The 21304-nt window shown below is 42.5% G+C and overlaps 1 protein-coding gene across 1 annotated transcript in view; it reads right to left on the bottom strand.

The window, feature by feature from the left end:
- Positions 1-9610, bottom strand: part of LOC144031172 (leucine-rich repeat-containing protein 24-like) — a 32655-nt gene extending 23045 nt beyond the window's left edge. Inside the window, exon 1 of the mRNA XM_077538032.1 lies at positions 9246-9610. The gene's annotated coding sequence lies outside the window, so the exon portion shown is untranslated. The remainder of the gene's footprint in view (positions 1-9245) is intronic.
- Between the last annotated feature and the right edge of the window lie 11694 nt (positions 9611-21304).

Here is a 21304-nt window from a genome sequence, read left to right as displayed (position 1 = left end):
CGAGAGATAAATTAGTGCCTAATGTTTATGGTTCTGCGTGTGCATGTGCATCGGAATGGCCAATTATGACATTTTGGGTGGTCCAAGTGTTACCAGTGTTGTCACTAACACGTTGCTAAGTAACATTTAATCTGATTACTTTCTTTCAATAACGAGCAATCTAACACGTTCATTTTTCCAAACCAGTAATCTGATTAAAGTTACTTTCCCAAGTGGCTGTACGTTACTATTTTTTTTTATTACCGGTACCTCGTAATATATGTAGAATGCAAAATTTTCTTGCCTATTTCGAAGATAATTTCGAGGAGAAAATGTTTCTCTCGCATTTGGGAGCGACGTCACATCGCATGTCACATTTTCTCAGCGAAAGATGCAACCCCGGGTCACGTGTACCAACATGTGTGAGCAGCGAGCGCTAAGAGTCTGGCCAAAACATTAGACACTTCCTACCTCGTCACAACGTAAACAATGGAAGACGCAGGAGGACCGCCACAAACGGGTGCATTTGCTCATTGGAAATGCAGCCATTACTTTGCATTTTTGTCCATTCAAGATTACAAAACCCTCTCAGTGCATTGGAAACTTTGCGCTGGCTAAAGCTCCACATCCAATTTGAGGAAACGCATCACAGCACAACGCGATACAGCTCCAAGCAAAGGCGACAGGTAGCAAAGTTCTCGCAAAGTAAGTGACCCTCAGGAAGACAGCCTGCAGTTCTACATTTCTACAGTTCTACATTCAGCCTATGGAGCCACAACACTGTCAATAAGATTTGGTATTGGAAAAAAAAATGTCATTGTAGAAAAAGCTGCAGTGGCATTGAAACAAGTATTGGCATTGGAAAACAAGAATTGGCATTGTAAAACGTTGTATTGAAAAATAAAATACAAACATTGAAAAAACACTATTTTCTTTAACCATATTTTTTTTTATTATGATGTCTTTTTCAATGCCAATCTGCAATATTTTTTTTACGCTTTCTCTTTTTTTTTGGAGTTTCACGGTTTTTCAGTTTCAACTCGCTGGGTTGCAGTTTCACTTCTCCTTTTTTCAGTTTCAACTTATTGACAGTGTTTTAACGTGGAGGGGGGAGGGTTCGGGGGTGGGGTAAGGGGCGGGGCTTGAGCGCGTGAACAGCCTGCAGAGAGGAGGGAGCGCGGCCTCTGGCGGCTAAAGGCAATACTGTACCGAATTCCTTGTGGCAGATTGTCCGAGAGACTCGTGGATAAAAGTTCACCTGGAACTCCTAAACCGCCAGTAAGTCTGTGTTTTTCTACATATAACCTTGTGGCGTTAAAACCGCCATGTTTGAAATTACTTTATGCATCATGTCATGCTACACTACACCACCCCAGGTATCCAACCATGAAATTTTAATGATTTTTTTAAAATCAGCAATAATAGTCGACATTTCAATTTTCAAAGGAGTTTTATTTTGAAATGCAACATCAGATTTTGTTCAAAGTACTTTGGTTGGATACCTGGGGTGGTGTAGTGTCCCTTAGAACTGGTCTGGTCCTGGGATAACAAACCGTTAATTTTTTATGATTCTTTATTTTAAGCCCTAAACCAGGTGTTGAGCAGCTTTTATTTTGAAGGTGACCAACGCAGCGGCATGTCGGCATGTTACCATAATGCACAGTATTAAAAATCGTTGGGGCGGCTGGCTTGACTTCGTCTTTTCGAGTGGAGGCTGGCCTGACCGCAGTTCGAAATTGACAGTCTCCTCTGCCTGCTCTTTTGTTAAAACAGTTGGGGCGTTCTGTCATGACAATGCCCAAGCCAGCGTCACAAGTTATTTCTTTTTCGTCCCCATAACACTGTACCCTCGTTTCTTACAAAACTACTTTAAAAAAAAATTCACTTTACAACCCTCAAAGTAATCGAAATCTGCGTTACAAGCCGCCATGTTTACCGAGCTGGGTAAACATAACCTTTGACCGGGACCAGCATGCCTTGCGCGCGCTGAGATTCCGATTCGATTAGCATGACATGATGCATAAAGTAATTTCAAACATGGCGGTTTTAACGCCACAAGGTTATATGTAGAAAAACACAGACTTACAGGCGGTTTAGGAGTTCCAGGTGAACTTTTATCCACGAGTCTCTCGGACAATCTGCCACAAGGAATTCGGTACAGTATTGCCTTTAGCCGCCAGAGGCCGCGCTCCCTCCTCTCTGCAGGCTGTTAGCGCGTTCACGCGCTCAAAGCCCCGCCCCTTACCCCGCCCCCGAACCCTCCCCCCTCCACGTTAAAACACTGTCAATAAGTTGAAACTGAAAAAAGGAGAAGTGAAACTGAAACCCAGCGAGTTGAAACTGAAAAACCGTGAAACTCGAAAAAAAAGAGAAAGCGTAAAAAAAATTTGCAGATTGGCATTGAAAAAGACATCATAATAAAAAAAATATATGGTTAAAGAAATTAGTGTTTTTTCAATGTTTGTAATTTATTTTTCAATACAACCTTTTATAATGACAATTCTTGTTTTACAATGCCAATACTTGTTTCAATGCCACTGCAGCTTTTTCTACAATGACATTTTTTTTTTCCAATACCAAATCTTATTGACAGTGTTGTGGCTCCATATCAGCCCAGCTGCATAAAAAACAATGTCGGAGCGTTTGAGGCTGTGAGCTACAGCCAGTTCTGTTGACAAAGTGAGCTACCTTCGTCGTGTGGAGGCTGTTTGATTACAAGACTGTCATATATGATACAAAAACATACAGTTGTTTGCAAATTGTGCAGGAAAACTGTTGCCGTTAAAGTTAAGAGGATGCACAGATATACGCGAGGACATGGAAACTCTGTGACCGGTAACTCGCCATCTAGTTGACTTGAGTTTGTGATGCTAACCGGCCGCGAAGCTAACAAATGAGACGGCGTGCGCGTCGCTGTCGCTCAGCGGAGTAAACATGCACATTTGGGTTATTCATACCTGTTAATAAAGTCTCCAAGCAATCATGACATTTTCTCACTCTTCTGATTGACCAATCAGAGACATTCACGGCAAAATAACAGAATAAAAAATAATCAAAAATAACCACTGCCGAAACAATCTCAGGGGAAAAACATTTTTCAACAATACACTTGCCTGCGATGTACAAAGCATATTATTCCCAAGCACCAATCACAAATCTATTACTCAGTAATTCTGACCAATATCGTCAAAAATATCATCGCTGCAAATTTCTTTGAAATATTGTGATTTAATTTTTAGGCCCTACGGTTTTTGAAAACCGTTAAAGCCGATCGGTTCAACAGTTTCGGTTTGACCCGTCTGTGTTCCGTTCGGTCGCTTTCAGACAACTTTTTTTTTTTTTTTTTGTCCCCGTTCATGAGCGCTAATCCAATATGGCGCCGTCCATGGTTACGAAGCGCGTCCATGGATACGGGGCACGTCATGGCCATGCGTCATATCCTTCCAGCGACGCTGTAGCCAATCATATTGCAGCGGGGCGGTTACAGCCTTGGAACAGCTACCAGCTAGCTTGCTACAACACACCAAAAGCCGGAGCAAGCGTTTCGGCGGCGCGGAATCGGGACAAAATGGTGAAAAAGAAACATCAAAGTACTGGTGAGTCTATTTACTTGCTGTTGAATTGTACCGAGCTACCAGCAGTGTTTGTGTTGACTCGCAAAAGTGCTCGACAGAGCACTGTTTTTGTTCACCAAGGGACATCGCGTATTTTAATCCAACGCAAGATTTGTTACAATAAAACGAACGTCGGAATTACATTTGGCTGGAAATCGTTACGTTTATGACTGAGTTGTGTGTTTTGTTTCAAACGGGAACTTATTTCACGGGATGATATTCGATGTTAGCATAGCACGACTTAAGTCTTGTAAAGCCTTCACTTATAAGTGCCTTAGCTGCACAGGTTTAACAAAGCTTTTCCTGGTTGTTTTTTTATTTAATTTTTTACTCTGCTTTGTAATTGACCGTTTTATTTACTGTGTGTTTCCGTTGCTTTTATTGTTGCCTGTACTGTGCACGTTGAGATTTATTTTATAAATGTAAAGTGGGTTATAATTAAAATCTATTATTATTATTAGTAATAGTATTAAAAGACTCGCTCAAACACTGATCTTTGAATTATTCTCAGATCAAATTATAATTATACCATTAAAATTGTAAGATGAATTTCTTAAATAAGTTTTATCTCATGAACATAAGACAGGGATGTGTCATAAGTCATATGGAATATGGATAGAGTAAAATGTTGTGTCTACATGATGTGTGAATGAGCTCAGCTGATTGTCGAAATGTGCACCTCATCTTTTCATTTACGTTCTCTAAACACCACCACACTGGATTTCAAATGAAACGAACAAGATGCGCTTTAGTTGCAGACGTTCCACCTTCCGACGCTCGTTTTATGTACCAGAAAGCTTGCGTTGGATTAGAGAAGATACAGTAATGTCCCTTGGTGAACAACTACAGTGCTCTGAGCACTTTAGCAAGTCAACAAAAAGTGAGCACGGCCGACTCCTTCCACTTCTTTCCTGGGACTCTATAACCGTGGCACGATTTTCTCCTTTTTTGAGGTTCTTGATAGCACTTTTGCTTATTTAGTGGAATCAGGCGGCCGGCATTGCGCTAAAAATAACTTTAGCATGGATGATAAAACACTACTGCTACCTTGCGATACAGTTCAAAAGCAAGTAAATAGACTTACCATTCACCATTCTATTCCATGCCTCCCGACACATTTCCGATCCGAAGTCCAAATTGCAAACGCGCCACCAAAATGCCTCCTCCGGCTTATGGTGTGATGTAGCATGCTAGCTGGTAGCTGTTCTGAGAAAGAAAAAGAGTTGTGTGAAAAGCTACCGAACGGAACGCAGACGGACCGAACCGAAACTGTTGAACCCATCGGCTTTAACGGTTTTCCAAAACCGTCCCAGGCCCAATACACACACACATATATATATATATATATATATATATATATATATATATATATATATATATATATATATATATACACCCCTACACACACACACGATTTTTGATTCTCGTTTCAAACGGTTTTCAATTCAAAAGTATTTGATTGACAAATGATTTCTACTTCAATTTACACATATGCACAACATTGTCATGATCTACTCCAGTCTGCTTTGCAAGACAAAATGACAAATAGAGACATTCAAGTGTCTTCCATCCATCCATCCATCAAAGGCACTATACTGGCTGCTGGGGTACTTTTACCATAGCCAATGGTGGGCTGACTGATCTCAAGCAACATGCTTCCAGTGGTGGACACATACGGAATACAATAAGGCACAACAAAACTTGGGAGCCCAAGAAAAAAATGTTGTCCACTAGGCAACGCCAGCGATAAATATGGTATGTAAAGAATGATGCTTTAACCCTCTGATCAAGCTTAGTATGGAAATGTACAATGAATGTCAGTGTTGTATGGAAAACATATTTTTGGGGTGTTATAAAAAAGTAAAATTGATTGACAAGTACGTTAAAATAGATAATGTATAAAAGTAATCATTGATAAATAATTGATAAATACACAGACTTACACTGATTACAACTTAAAACAGTTATATATATAATGTTTTCTGTACATGCAGTTGATATGGCACTTCAGAAATATATAACAGTAAAAAGGACTTCTAATTTAGGCAATTGATATGTGACACTATATACACAGTTCAAAAAAATGTTTTTTCCCCCCCTAATTTAGAGGTGATTGCTGCGGAGGTAGCCCATGTCTATCACAATGTAAGCATGGTTTAAGGTATAACTCAGCTAACTGTACTCTAAAGGTTGACTAACCAGAACACTGAATGACGATGATAAAATAGAAATGGGAACATAATCTCCACATAATCTGACATTGATCTTAATTTAAATTACAGGATGAATTTTCTATTTATTACTTAGTGTTTTATATTTATGTATACATTTTTTAGTTAAGCAGAAAAGTTTTTTGCTTGAGAGATATTTATTTTGATAAGTTAATTTTGTTAGTTTGTATTAAAGTAAATTTTTGGATAACTGTTCCATGCATTAATATCATTCAAAAATATTCCTATTCAACTCAGGTTTAAATAGTCAAAAATTATTTCAACTACACACACAAAAAAAAATAAATAAATAAAATCACGCAAGGTTGTAGGTAATCAGGTCGACCGTCCTTATCGATGAGGTGTCCCTTATTTATTTATTTATTAGACTGAGACGTCCTAATCGGCTCAAACACATCCGGCTGGACATCCCTGTATTCTGTCATCTTTTCTGTCTCAAAATCATCTTGCTCCTCGGATTTCAAAAGTTTGGTCACCATTGATTGATGTGTAGCATCCAAGAAAGAGTGGACTGTGCATGTGTTTGATGTCGCGTGTCTACTAAAACGTCATTTCCGGTAGTCCTAGCGGGAAGTCGGAAAGATCGGAAGCACTCGGAATTTGCCATTAAAACCTGATTTTTAGTCAAACTACGGTTCACAGCTTGCTTGAAATGATGTATGTATTACAAAACAAATGAACTATGCTAATGTGAATTGTATTCAATGTTTGCGATTTGACCTTTAAGTTCATCAATGAGGTCAGTGGGTCGGGAAAAAATGAGCTCCTACCAACAACCTCTGGTGGTCATTTGAGAGCCACGCCAACATTTTTATGTGCACCCTTGGTGATGCTGCTGCTGTTGTTTGGGGACTAGCTTGAGCAAGGGAAGAGGTAGCATTTTCTATTATTCAAGTTGCTTTATCTCCCAAATTCATGTTGCATTGGCTAAACACAACAACAACAAAAAAGAAACAATTTCTCCTATATATAAACGGTGATTCCACACAATCTATTATCGACTGTTTGACATTTGTGCCACCCCAAGCAGAACAGTGACGTGGTATCATTGCTGAAGTCTTGAAAAATGACTGACACATGATGGCGAACATCTTGATGTACGATCTGACCAGTCATTCAGACATCTAGTGTATATGTCTATGTACTCATTATATGTTATAAACATGTTATTTATTCCACCAGACAGCCATGTTCAAAAAATAATACATGAATAAAAATGATTATCAGTGAGTGTGTGCGCCACTTTCCAGTGTCGTATTCTAGCATTTCATAAACACATACATCTCTTTTGAATAATGTCCCTTGTGGGAAATGTAACTGTCACAACTTCATGCTGATTGTTTTTAAAGAGAGATCAGTCACCTTTCTGACATCACTATTAATGTTTAAATGTCAATGTCATTACCATTCTCCCACACTGTTTCCAGTTGAAATGCTAAGAATGATTGACATGATCGATTAAAGCAATTCATTTTCATTTGTTGCTCTGTAAAAATTGCGGGTGAACACAATCTTTCTATCTTTTCCCTACTTTATTTTCATCAGTGCAGTTGCACATGGCTCAGTCATTCCCATTGTTATGTGCCCATTCTTGTCTGAGCAGCAGCGTTTCTCACTGTAATTGATGGATGACATCTGACAGGATGGAAGATGGATGAAGGGACGTTACATCCTCCTCCTTTGAGAAGCAAAAATATCCCTTTCATTTTATATTTTGCTTACGGCGTTCACCCTGAGCAATGTACATTTATTTCTGATTCTGTCAAGCTGGAGTATTATTGTGCAGTTGCAGCTGGCTGAATCTAACCTGTAAATATGCTTGTTTTTATGGGCCCTCTGTTGACAGTACAGCCGTTACTCAAACAGCAGTTTGAAGTGTGTGCAAAGTGTGTCCAAAAATGAAATTGAAAACTATGCTCCAATAACAATTTGATTGCACTCTGCAGCATTTCAGTTAATAGTGAATGCACAAAACTATGCGCGGGAGATGATTGAGCCCTAATGGATTGTACTTCCAAGTTACCATGGACTGGTGACAGCAGCTGCCAGTGGCAGACGTATAGTTTGTCAAATAACGCTATCATTCAGCCTGTGGTGAATAGTTACACTGTCTGCCCTAAATGGTGAAAAGTATTATTCTGTCTCATGTCGTTCTTATTGGAGTTGAGCTTCTCATTCTTAAATCTTCAGGGAATCGGTTTGCCTGATATTGATTTCAGTCTTCACTGTGTGGCAGGCGCAAGCCCATAAAGAATTTAAACATCTGCAGTCATATGCATTCGACTTGTCTGCTATATAGACCTGTTCGCATGGGACACCACCCAACCCCCTCCCATTTCTGAGTTGGACAAACAGAGTCCTATCCAAGGCCCTGCTGTTTGGCCCCATGTCCATGTCTCGAATAGCAATTAAGCAGAGTCATATGCATACCCACGGTGACATCAGCCAAGAAATGGCACCACTTAATGCTGAGAATGAGAAAACATGACCTTCTGGCCAGAGCAGTTACCATCTCTGTAGGGTCTGAATTAGAATTTGGTTGCCCCTGCATTCAGCTTGTCATAACCTTATACTTACGTCTGTTCACTAGTAGGGTGCTTTGCACAACACTGACTTTTTGTACAGTTTTCTAAAATCAAGACCACCCCAGTTAGATCCATTTTCTGCACAATAAATGTGACTTTGGCACATTATTTTTTATGACATGGCTGCTTTTAACACAAGCCATCAGGCATAATTAGTACTCAGTACTAGCTGAAAAAACAAAACCCATATTTAGGTTGAATTTGTTTGCTTGTTATTGAAACAGTTTTTCTCAATTAATTCTAAAAATTGATGGAACACAGATAAGCTTGAAATTGGGGTACATGCATCAAAAGGCTTTTCTGCACATCAAGATAAAAATGTTCACAAATATACACCAAAGTATTGCACTTTAAGGTAACAGCTTGTAAATCTTACAGGGCTCAGAAGGTGCAGGTGTTTTTGAAAACTGCACAAATTTAATACCAAAGGTACAAGAGGGAAACAGTCAAGTGAAAAGTAGGCTATTCAATTGTTCAACTATGTTTCTATAACCAAGAAATCCCCTTGATTTTATTATTTTGTCACTTTTCTGTTATTCCTTGATGATACTGTATGCCACATATCCATTTTGCACAACTAAATAATAATAACAACAATTACGTATAATAATAATAATAATTAATAATAATAATAATAATAATAATAATAATAATAATAAATATGCTAGGCTACAAATAAAGTAGCAAAAAAAAACCAATCATGCAGTTTATAGTAAATCTATCTAAACGATGCTATTACGTACCGAGTTTTTTTTTTTTTTTTTTTTTTTTCTTTTTCCTATCCCACTATAACACTATGACCATGCCATCTCCTCATCCATGCAATTGCATCCTACCGATTCTCCGCGTGCAGGGGGTCCTCGCTCCGGCCACTTAAACGCCGATAAAAGCAGGCATTCTATGGAAAGCAAGTCCCTTTGAAATCCGTGCAGACGGCACTGTTATGTTGTCCGAGTTGGCGATTCGATTCCACACATGCAGTGGGGAGCTCGTCCATTGGAATTGGACTCCGGCAGAAAGCAGCTGATTTGCGCCAATGCCGGACGTCAGCGCTGCTGGTGATGCTCGATTGAGTCTTTTTACCTCCCCGCCTCCTTCTTCTTATCTCGCCCACTGTTTGATATTATCTTCAAGTAATAGCGAACCTAACTAATGTTTTTGTGTTGATTCTTTTTCTCCTTCTCGACGAGAGAGAGCGAGTGTGAAAGAGAGGGGCGGGCACTATCAATTCTTTGTTTTTTTTCCATTCATCATTTTAAAGCATAGATTTATGTTCCACTCAACCTGGAGCATGACTCCCTGGCTTCATTTAAAACAACCCATTAGCATTAGGCGCAGAGGAAGCGTGCCTAAATCCGGAGTTGCCGCTGTTTTTATCCATCAAATATGTATTTCATATTTAATACAAATAGGGATTAAACTACTCACCAGCTTTAATAAGTAAAATGTACTGTATTAAGCAATTAATTCATACAGTTGTGGTTCGCAAATGCAACAACAGTGTCAAATGCAAACATTGTTTGAGAGTTTTATTTACCTTGAGCGGAAATTCTCCCAAGCAAAAATGTATATTGTCACGGCGAGGAGAGGTAGGACCCAGACGCAGGATAAGGTAAGCCACCAAGGCAGCAGGTTTATTTCCGGCCAACCAGCGTCTCCTCTCAAGCTGAGAGGAGAACGGGGAAGCAAAAAGGTGGAGAACAAAAAACGCTCCACTGGGGAGGAAAAAACAGGCAAAAGGTATAGGGGACAACAAAAGGCGCTCCGCTAGGGAGGAAAAAGGCTCAAGGCAAAAAGGGGTAACTAAGGGCGCTCCGCTGTGGAGGATAAGGCACAAAAACAAGGCAAAACAACAAGAACAAGGACTCGAGGACTGTGGGACGCTTCCATGCACTAACTGTGACACTTCGGCCCAGAGGGGAGGAATCAGGTGGCTTTTATGTCCGGGTTGATTGGGAACAGGTGGTGGTGATCATGGGCGTGGACCGGTAATCAGTGAGCTGCAGGAAGGGTAAGTGACCTGGGGTGAGAGGAGAGTTAGGGTTTTCAAAGTAAAACAGGAAACATGGATAACAAAAACAAAAGCATGGGCCGTCACGCCGGTGGCGGCGTGACAGTACCCCCCCCTCAAGGGCCGGCTCCTGACGGCCCTTCAATATCAAAAAGTCCAAAAAACAAGGGCGGGCGGAAGGGGGCACGGAGGTGGGAACACGGCCCACCCATCCGTCCCAGACAAAAAGCAGTTCAGGAGGGCGTCCTCGACGCCCGACAAGAGAGTCCCAGCGGGGCCAGTCAGGAGGGCGTCCTCGACGCCCGACAAGGAGCAGAGGTGGCGGCGGGGTGTTCGCTGCCAGATGAGGAGCAGGAGGCGGCCGCTGGCCGGGCGCCGCCGGAACTGGTGCAGGCGATGGCGGCCGCTGGCCGGGCGCCGCCGGAACTGGTGCAAGAGGAGGCGGCCGCTGGCTGGGCGCCGCCGGTCGAGGAACCGGAGGTGGCGGCCGCAATCCATGCGCCGCCTGACGAGGAACAGGAGGTGGCGGCCGCAATCCATGCGCCGCCTGACGAGGAACAGGAGGTGGCGGCCGCAATCCATGCGCCGCCTGACGAGGAACGAGAGGTGGCGGCCGCAATCCATGCGCCGCCTGACGAGGAACAGGAGGTGGCGGCCGCAATCCATGCGCCGCCTGACGAGGAACAGGAGGTGGCGGCCGCATTCCATGCGCCGCCGGACGAGGAACAGGAGGTGGCGACCGCAATCCATGCGCCGCCTGACGAGGAACAGGAAGTAGCGGCCCAGGCGAAGCGGCCAGGGGTTGCGGCGGCAGCGGCCCAGGCGAAGCGGCCAGGGACTGCGGCGGCAGCGGCCCAGGCGAAGCGGCCAGGGGCTGCGGCGGCACAGGCGAAGCGGCCAGGGGCTGCGGCGGCAGCGGCACAGGCGAAGCGGCCAGGGGCTGCGGCGGCAGCGGCACAGGCGAAGCGGCCAGGGGCTGCGGCGGCAGCGGCACAGGCGAAGCGGCCAGGGGCTGCGGCGGCAGCGGCACAGGCGAAGCGGCCAGGGGCTGCGGCGGCAGCGGCACAGGCGAAGCGGCCAGGGGCTGCGGCGGCAGCGGCACAGGCGAAGCGGCCAGGGGGTGCGGCGGCAGCGGCCCAGGCGAAGCGGCCAGGGGCTGCGGCGGCAGCGGCACAGGCGAAGCGGCCAGGGGCTGCGGCGGCAGCGGCACAGGCGAAGCGGCCAGGGGCTGCGGCGGCAGCGGCACAGGCGAAGCGGCCAGGGGCTGCGGCGGCAGTAGACAAGGTTCCGGAGCGAGAGGCTGCAGCAAACGAGGTTCAGGGGCGAGAGGCTGCAGCAGACGAGGTTCAGGGGCGAGAGGCTGCAGCATACGAGGTTCAGGGGCGAGAGGCTGCAGCATACGAGGTTCAGGGGCGAGAGGCTGCAGCATACGAGGTTCGGGGTTCTGAGGCCAGTCCGACCCTTCACCCCAGTCGCCACGGTCCAAAGCCATCAACTCTTTTATCTCTGCAATGACTCGGGCGATGTCTTCAAGCCTCTGCCAGGTCTCCAATTTGGACACTCCCGCTGGGTCCATGCTGGCCGAAGTGTACTGTCACGGCGAGGAGAGGTAGGACCCAGACGCAGGATAAGGTAAGCCACCAAGGCAGCAGGTTTATTTCCGGCCAACCAGCGTCTCCTCTCAAGCTGAGAGGAGAACGGGGAAGCAAAAAGGTGGAGAACAAAAAACGCTCCACTGGGGAGGAAAAAACAGGCAAAAGGTATACGGGACAACAAAAGGCGCTCCGCTAGGGAGGAAAAAGGCTCAAGGCAAAAAGGGGTAACTAAGGGCGCTCCGCTGTGGAGGATAAGGCACAAAAACAAGGCAAAACAACAAGAACAAGGACTCGAGGACTGTGGGACGCTTCCATGCACTAACTGTGACACTTCGGCCCAGAGGGGAGGAATCAGGTGGCTTTTATGTCCGGGTTGATTGGGAACAGGTGGTGGTGATCATGGGCGTGGACCGGTAATCAGTGAGCTGCAGGAAGGGTAAGTGACCTGGGGTGAGAGGAGAGTTAGGGTTTTCAAAGTAAAACAGGAAACATGGATAACAAAAACAAAAGCATGGGCCGTCACGCCGGTGGCGGCGTGACATATATGTTGTAAAGTTTAAAAAATGAATAATGCATAATTGTGTTGTACAGTAGCCTACATTCATATTGAAAGAGAGCAAAAAGCACTTTACACAGCAAACAATGGAGCGGTAAAAATTCAGAGGTCAATGTTTTTTTTGTTGTTTTTTTTTTAAGTTGATTTTAACTCCTGAGTGTAATTTTAACAGAGTTAAATAGCATCCAGAGTAGGCGCTATTTTGCAGAGCCGATCACGTAGTGCTTGATTAATGCTGCAGAGATGTAATTAAGCTCCACCTTCACTTCTTCAGTTTGAGAGAGACAAGTCAGTGCCATTTTCCTCCTCCTTGCTTATCACTGGGAAACACTGACATCCCCCTCCCAAAACAAGTTTGGCCATGTGAAGTCACTAGCAGAAGACACTGCAGTCTTACAGTTTGGTATTTTCAAATCTGAGCGTGTTAATTTCACACATCCATTAGTTAATATTAACATTTCTAGTGTTAATGAAAGGAACTTGTCGAGTGTAAAAAAATAAAAATAAAAAATACACAAGATGGTGTAATAGTTTAACACTACACACTATTGTAGTGTAAAATCAATACCCACCAGTGTTGACTAGTGTTATTTCAACTGACACCAGAGTTATTTAAACTCCATCTCTTTGTAAAATATTTTGTGTGGACCAATACAGACAATTTTGAAGCGCAAAATTTAACTCGGTAAGTGTTGAATTAACACTGCCAATTTTGCTGTGATTTCACACGAAGAATAATACTAAATGGTCTTCCACCATTATTATTTTTTTTTAATATTAATCTTGCACTTTATATTGTAATTATACAAGGAAGAAAAAAAAGAATGGATTCCACAGACCATGTCCTTTCATTATGAAATGTTGCTGCCTGGCTGGTGCCTATAGATGTGAAACTCGCTGCCTGACTGACTTGCCATTATGTTTCATGTTCGCTGAAAATGAGTGTGCAAAGCTGAAAAACGATTTATCTCAACCAGCGCGGCCTCAGTGTCATGCACAATCGTATTGCTCAATCATAAGGCTTGGAGCTGTTGGCTGAATATGGAGAAAAATAACATTTTAAAGCATATTTCAACGCCTGTGGTACTGATGACCCGGGATATGCAAAATTGAACCGCTTTGCTGAATTGAATTGATATGGCTGCAGCCCAGAACACTCTTGCTCGTAAACACAACCTGCGATGAGCTCAGCAAGCTGCAGCTAAACCCTCCATCATGCTCCTAATGTAGTCATTTAAATGGATTTTTCTCTGAATGTTGAGTTTCAAAGAAATATTTGTCCCATAGGCAAACACTTAAGAGAGTAGCGTAAACCTTCAATCATTTTTCCATTACTACGTCAGTTCACGGAGCCGTGAAAGTTCCTTTGAGAGACGGTCCCTGCTGCAAAGCACGTTATGGCAAATGTAGAGTCATTTTGAGCTTTTTAGTCATTATGCAGTCATTCTTAATCACATCCTGCCCATGCATTTTAGCAAAAATAACAGCCTTGGGGGGAAAAAAACAAACAAACAAAAAACATGCTTATCATACATCCATTAGATGGGCCTATAGTTCACAGGTATGTGTTTTTAAAAGCTAGAGAATAATTCTCAGAGCATTGAATTGATCGCAACTGGACTGTTCTTGAGAACCAGAACAGTCCAGTTAAAAAGAATTACCAGTAAATGAAGATACACAAGTCTCACAAATATTATTCCAAGGCAGCTTTTGCCCATTGTAAATGCTGGTGGTCAATTAAACAGTGGTATGTTCAACTACAATTCAACAAAATGGCCAGGCCGAAATAGTTTCCAGTAGCTTGAATTCAAAACAATGGATGCTCTTATCGTTTCAGATCTCTTATCTGTTACAGAAATGAATGTTCTCCAAATAATTTTGAATTTCGCTATCAAACCCTTTGTGAGGAATTACCGTAATTAAGCCATTATAACGGTAGCTTTATTGTTCAGTGGCGCTGACTTCCATTCATTGTGGTCGAGCATTAATAAGCATATGGGGACCGGTGGGGCGCTGTGGGGACCCGCCGGGCCTCGTTCTGCGGCCTTGGGCTCGGGGGTGTGGGCCGGGGCTGGGGCGGGGGTGTTCCGGGTGTCTGGGTCGGTGTCCGCTCGGGTGGCTTGGGGGTGGCCTTGGTGCTGCCGCGGCCTGGGGATTCCGGGGGGGGGGGGGGGCGGTGCTCGCTTTGCTGGACTGCGGTTGACGGCTTCTTTCTTTGGTGGTGGTCCTTATGCATGCCAGATCCATCGCACCAGCATCTACTGAAACTCAAACAGAATTTGCCTCTCCCTCCCACTGCTCGTTGAATCAGTGGGTGCTGGTGTCTGTGGATCTCACTTTGCTTTATCTATCCTTCCCTCCTTCCTCTCTTTAGTTTTTCCTCTGGTCACTTGAGATCTCAATTTATTGGAAGTTTGAGGTTTCTGGGGCTGGCATAAGACTCTGGTTTTGTAACCACACAGGAGGGGTTTTGTTGGTGCTGGATTTCACTTTGATGGATTAGATGTACTGGCTTCTATGGATCTCACTGCCTCATTGATCCTTCCCTCCTTCCTCTCTTTAGTTTTTCCTCTGGTCTCTTGAGATCTCGCTAATTTGTTGGAATTTAGAGGCTTCCGGGGTTGGCGTAAGACTTTGATTTTGTAACCATGGGGAAGGCAGGAAGTGTTTGGTCGGTGCTGGATTTCACTTTGATTTATCTTTCTTTTCTCTTTATTTTTTTCTGACCTTTTCTCTGGTCTCCTGACCATTTGAACCTCACGACTCTGGCAAGATTCTGAAGTACCTGGTTAAGGCGAAGGGTAATGGGATATTTATAAGGTTTTAGGTGAATTAATGGGTATAAATTTATACGTATTTGCACGCACGCACGCGAACGCACGCACACACACACACACACACACACACACACACACACACACACACACACACACAAAGAGCAATGATGATAAGACGTTGAATCTGTAAGACTACCGAATGAACAATTCTGAGCTCTAAAAATAAAAATAAAAAATAAAAATAAAATAAAATAAAATAAGCATATGCTGTATCTACATCCATACATTGTTTAGCAGCTGCTGTGTTGCTTTGTGTGAAAAGGTTTCCTTGCCTGAGGAGTTTCTTGTTTGGAATTGTGTCTTGTGAAGTTAAGCATGACACACCGTGTGTGAGTTGAAGTTTGATGTTAATGAGATCCTCCTATCCCCTGGAGTTTGTTTTGACCCACATCAGAATAATTAACATCAAACTCCAAATGTCTGTTAGACGGTCCTTTCTGTTCACTGTCTCACTTCACACATCCCTTAACGCGTTTGTATGCATGAGAAGTCCTGCCCACGTTTTATTTGCGCATATATTGGTCCATAAACCTTGCTAACAAGTTGTGTTTTCCATCCGTTCTAAGTCCAATCACCTTGCTGTTAGAACGGGAGACTTAGAAAGTCCTTATTTCCTATTTCAAATCTCTGCATCTGCAATGACAATGGTGCCCTGCATCAGTTTGCTCTGCTGTCTTGCTGTCTGAGTGCTCCTAAGGTAGTCACAGCTCCATTAGTGCTGCTTTGTGGTCTTAATGCACAGAGGTGCTCAGGTAAATGCGTGTACATGTATGTGTGTTTGTATCTACACTACTGGGTATTTACAGTGGGGCCTCTGATTTTGAATGCAGATTAGTCATACAATTTGGACTTCAGCCAAAATTTGCTCACCACATTTTGTAAGTACAAAACACATGTTTGTACGCACGAAACGCGCCTTTTGTGCACGGAAGATGCCTTTTGTTTACGGCACTTCCCATTAAGCTTGCGTAATTGTGGCACAAATCTAACACCATAGATTGGAGGCTGCAATTCATTCTGTTCTTGCAGAATTGCTCACCATTTCCTTGTTAAATGTTGAACAGCGAGAGGCTCTTTGTGCATTTTTATCTGGTTAAGTTGTTGGTGCTTTTTTTCTTTTCTTCCTTTTTTCCTCCCTAAGATGAGTTTGAAGACATTTTCATCTGTTGCCGTGATTGGTCAAAACAAACGCGTACAAGATGTTACATTGTCCAATCAGTTTGAAGTATTGTACAGAATGTCCTGCCTTTCGTGAGCAAATCAACGTTGGAGCAGTCCCAGATATAAGCGAAGTGCGCATCTCGAATTCAAGGTGCATTATGGGTAGAGGCGTGGTGCATTGTGGGTAGGCGAAACTACCAAACGGTCATTGAAAATGACTTGGATCCGATGGAATCGGCTCTGATGGAAACGTTTCAACGGCTGGAAAGTTGCTGTTTTTTATTAAGATGCATAGCATGTGGTTTACAGATATCGGGGAAGTTGACTTGCAGTTAGGCAAAGATTGTCACCACTCTAATCTCCGCCATTCAAATTGATAGGGTAGTTGGTAGCCTTGTTTTTTTGTTTTTTGTTTTTTTTTCCCTCGCGCAAGCTTAAAGTGCACTTCGCTTATTGTGGACAACTCCTTTGAGTGATCACAATGATCAATCTGGCTCTTGCCAGGTTAAGCCATAACTGGACGTCTGGTCACCCTAGGCTGTTGCATTAATTACCAGCTTGTTTGCTCGTGCTGCTAAGCTTTGATAAAACAAATTTCATTCACCATTCGGTGTGGATCTTATTCTAGGAGATTGCTGTGGCATTATTTCACATTCACTTGATACGAAGCATTGTTGTTGTGCCTGCTTCTCCTGTTTTTTTTTTTTGTCTTGTGTTTTGTTTTGTTTTTCAAGTTTGGCTGTCTCAGTCCTAGGTTGATGTATTGTTGTCATATTGCCTGAGTAATCATTGTACCACTCTAACTTTTCAGGTGTGTAGTCAGAGCTGAGGGTCTTTGATTATTGGTCTCTAATGCCTGAGGAATGGACAACTTGCTGGCAGCCCTTTCTTTGCCACACACTTCTGGAGTTCTGATAGCTTGCCAGCATGTTTTCTTGGCCTTGACCTCGAGCCACCTTCTCCATGATGGACACATTATTGGCTTATGTTGTTCATTTTGTATGCATGTGTCTCCTGTGTTACTGCTACTGTAATAGTATCACCAATAAGTCTCTGGGATGGTTCTTGTTAGTATTGTAGGCAGTGCTGCATAATATACTCGAACATGATAGGTCCAGAAATCCAGCTTGGATACCATATCCAATCTCAGGTCAGTTGACCTTATTTTGTAAGACCTTATTTGAGATTCGAGACCCACCATGCGGACATCTTAATTATGTCTACCTGGTGACCTATTGTCCTGGCTTCCCCTTGCTACAGCATTTTTGTTTGTTTTGTTGCATATTTTGTTATAATTCACCATTGTCTAGCTGTGATACTAATTTAGTTTACACACATTTGAACACAGATCTAGAAATTGCTTCTTAGTTACTAGTTAGCTGAGATGCTGGATGTTGTTAGTTTTGCGTAGATGTTGGATGCTAATTACCTTCAATGTTAGATGTTGTTAGTTATAGCTTAGATGTCTGATGTTAGTTATCTTAGATGTTGGTTTTCAATACTGCACAGTGCACATCCCACATCAACTTCATAAAACCATGTTCCCTGGGATTAGTCATGGAGTTAGCACTCCAGCAATGAAACATTCTCTACCCTAGTCCATGAACGTCATGTCTCGGATTCATATTCTCATTAAGTTACCCCAACAACTGATTTGTGGCTTGTTGACCTCAAATATCTGAGGTCGGCTCAGACATTTGCGATCAAATCCTTGCGTCTCTCTGCTGTCAAATAAAATGGCTTGACTGATTTACAAAACAGCAGAGAAAACGATACCATTTGATGGCTTGAATCACTCTGAGACAGATGGATGGAGTGATAAAGACTCAACCAAACTGTTGGCAAGGTGCTGTGATTTATGGTGTAAATTATCTATTGTGTGGAACATGGGAGTGCAATTTCCATATAAATGTGTGGAAAAACAATGCAAGTGAGAAATTGCTATTTATGTTTGTGCTGTGATGTGTGTGGATTTAGAAGATAACAGTCAGCAATCATATATACATATAAACACTATGAAGATAAGATTGCATTAAAGCTGCACGCATGCGCACACGCCTACACACATACGCTCCATAATGAGATCATCTGTAATGAAAATTCAGGCCATGAAAGCTGTACAAATGGCCAACAACAGCTGTAGTGCTACATGCAGACATTTGTTCCACTAATCAGTGAGGGGACTGTCACATATAAAACAGTCTTATGGCATTAATCTGTGTGAGCAAACCTCCACCGAAGCATTTCCTCACACAAGTGGATGTGTGTGTTGTCGATCACCTCCTGGATTGGTGCTTACACACACAGTGACAGCTGTCAGTGATTTTAACACATGTGCTACCAGAGAAAAGGGATTACATTTATCTGCAGGATCCCATGAATCATTTGTGGGGAGGCTGTTTATACAGACTGCACTGGCTGATTTTTATGTCCAATCAATTCGGTGGGAAAAACACACACACACAAAAACCCACAACAAAAATACTGTGAAACTGTGAATATGCAAATCCATGGATGCCAAACCACACGTTCAGTATGGCAGGATACACTCTAACTTGGTCACATTCACAATAATAAGATGTAGCATTTCTTGAGTTCTTATAAGTGGGCACTTGGTTTTCCAGGGGGTGCCATTGACCCATCAACCAAAAGTGTTTATGGAAAAAAGTGTAATTGCACATCCACTACAGTAGGTGGCAGTGGTGCTCATTGTCACAGGGTGTGCAAGGAGTATTAGCACCTCTGCAGAGGTGTAATTACAACAATTTTAGAGCAAATGATGTTATTCATAGTTTGGCGGAGAGTTTTGTTTTTGTTTTTTGTTTTTTTGGGGTGTGGGGGTGTGGGGGGTATTTTGCCCTTCCTCATTTGGGGGGAGAGGAGTAACAAAATTGAGAAGCACTGATTTAACTACACTAGCAGCACTGGAAACAGATTTGAATACATACCTTTTTATGATCATTAATTGACAACAGGAAAAACATTGAGAACTGTCTTCCAGTAAATATAACATTAAGATTGCCCTGTATATATTTTTTTTCACCCATGGTGAAAACCTAAAATGTTTTGTGTGGGATTTGAGCACGAGTTCATTTTCTGTATTTGAGCAATAGCAAAATAAATAAATAAATAAATAAATAAATAAAAAAGCAGGTAGACATCCCTAAAGCATGATAAATACAAGAAAACTTGTTTGTATCACCTCACCAACTATCTCAGGAGGTAATGAGGAAAGTGATATGAGATATGCTAAATGGTCCTTTTAATAGTGTGCTTGTGCTTTGGCGCTCTCCATTGAGACAGAAAGAGTGCTGACACACTCGCACGCACACCTTCACAAATGCACACACAGTGACACACAAACAAATAACAAGGTGCAAACAAGCAGGACAGAGGTGTTCGTCTCTTCCTGGATATCCCCTGATGGCTTTTCATTTGTGATTTCTCAGGAAGTCCATTACTATTGCAGACGGGCATCGTGCTCCTGCACCACAATCAATACTCTTCCATTAAGGTGATGAACGGTCCGTTTCCCCAACCTTCTCGAGTCAAGACAAATTCTCAGGACCTACTGATCCAAATCCGTCAATGCGTATATGACAGCACATTAAGCCAGAAGACCGCGTGCAAGCTGTAGAGAATGAGAAAGAGAGACGTAGATCCTACATGACTGTCAAATTCAGAATAAAAAGGACATTTTTGGAAATTTGGTTATGGTCATCTTCAACTCCTGCTCACATGACAATATAATATTGAGTGTAAACAAATGTAAAGACGCACAAACTTAAAGAATGCTCATTAAAACATGACTTTACTCAAGTCAATTCTTTTCTAAAGTCTCTTTAAGGTGATTTGGCAGCAGTTCTTTAATACATCAGGGAAACTGAAAGTCAACCACTGGAAAACAACAATTAACTTCCCTTATGGTTATTGATATATAGGGAAAAGCTTGGAGAAACTAATGTCATGTAAAATCAGAGACCAAGTTACCTCCTAACAGAAACCATTTCCTTCAGTCTAAGAGCTGACATGCTCCATTATCACTTGCTATTTGGGGAAAATAACTGTGAGCACACGGACAACTTAGTGCCAGACTCAAGGAACATCACAAACAACAGCGGATGCACGGTACTGTTCTGCATCATGTTAATTTGAGTTGCTGCTTTAAAACATGTTCTATTTGCTAATTATGTTCAACTTTGAGATTAATTACACTGTGGACACAAAGTAATTGGAGGCTGCACCATGCATGGTTAAATTGGGTTGGTTTCTCCAAGAAGACACAAATAGAGAATGTTTTTGACAGAACACATAACAGATCTTTTAAATCAACATTTGATTTGTAAAGCAATAAAAATGAGCCCTAGGGCTTTTGTGATGTAGCCTGACACTGTCTGCTACACTGTTGTCAGACTGCCTTTATACTGGGTAATGTAAAAAAGTCACAGTGTGGCATGTTATGCTGTGATATTACATTCAGCACCATCCTGTTTCACCCACGCACATTAAAAAAAAAAAAAAAAAAAAATGTTATTAAATTGTGAGCACATAGCAACATTACATTATGTCATTTATGACACAGCAGGTGATCAGTACAATCTAGCAACATTACTCAAGTCATTATGGAAAATGCAGGCTTGTTATGTCTATATAATTATTTTCTGGCGATGGAAAACTTATCATCCAGAAAAATATTTGATTGTTGTTGATTTCTCGCCATTTTTCAAAAACATTG

The sequence above is a fragment of the Festucalex cinctus genome, chromosome 1, assembly GCF_051991245.1.
Source record: "Festucalex cinctus isolate MCC-2025b chromosome 1, RoL_Fcin_1.0, whole genome shotgun sequence".
In the NCBI taxonomy this organism is placed as follows: Eukaryota; Metazoa; Chordata; class Actinopteri; order Syngnathiformes; family Syngnathidae; genus Festucalex; species Festucalex cinctus.
This window is presented reverse-complemented; position numbering and strand designations above follow the sequence as displayed.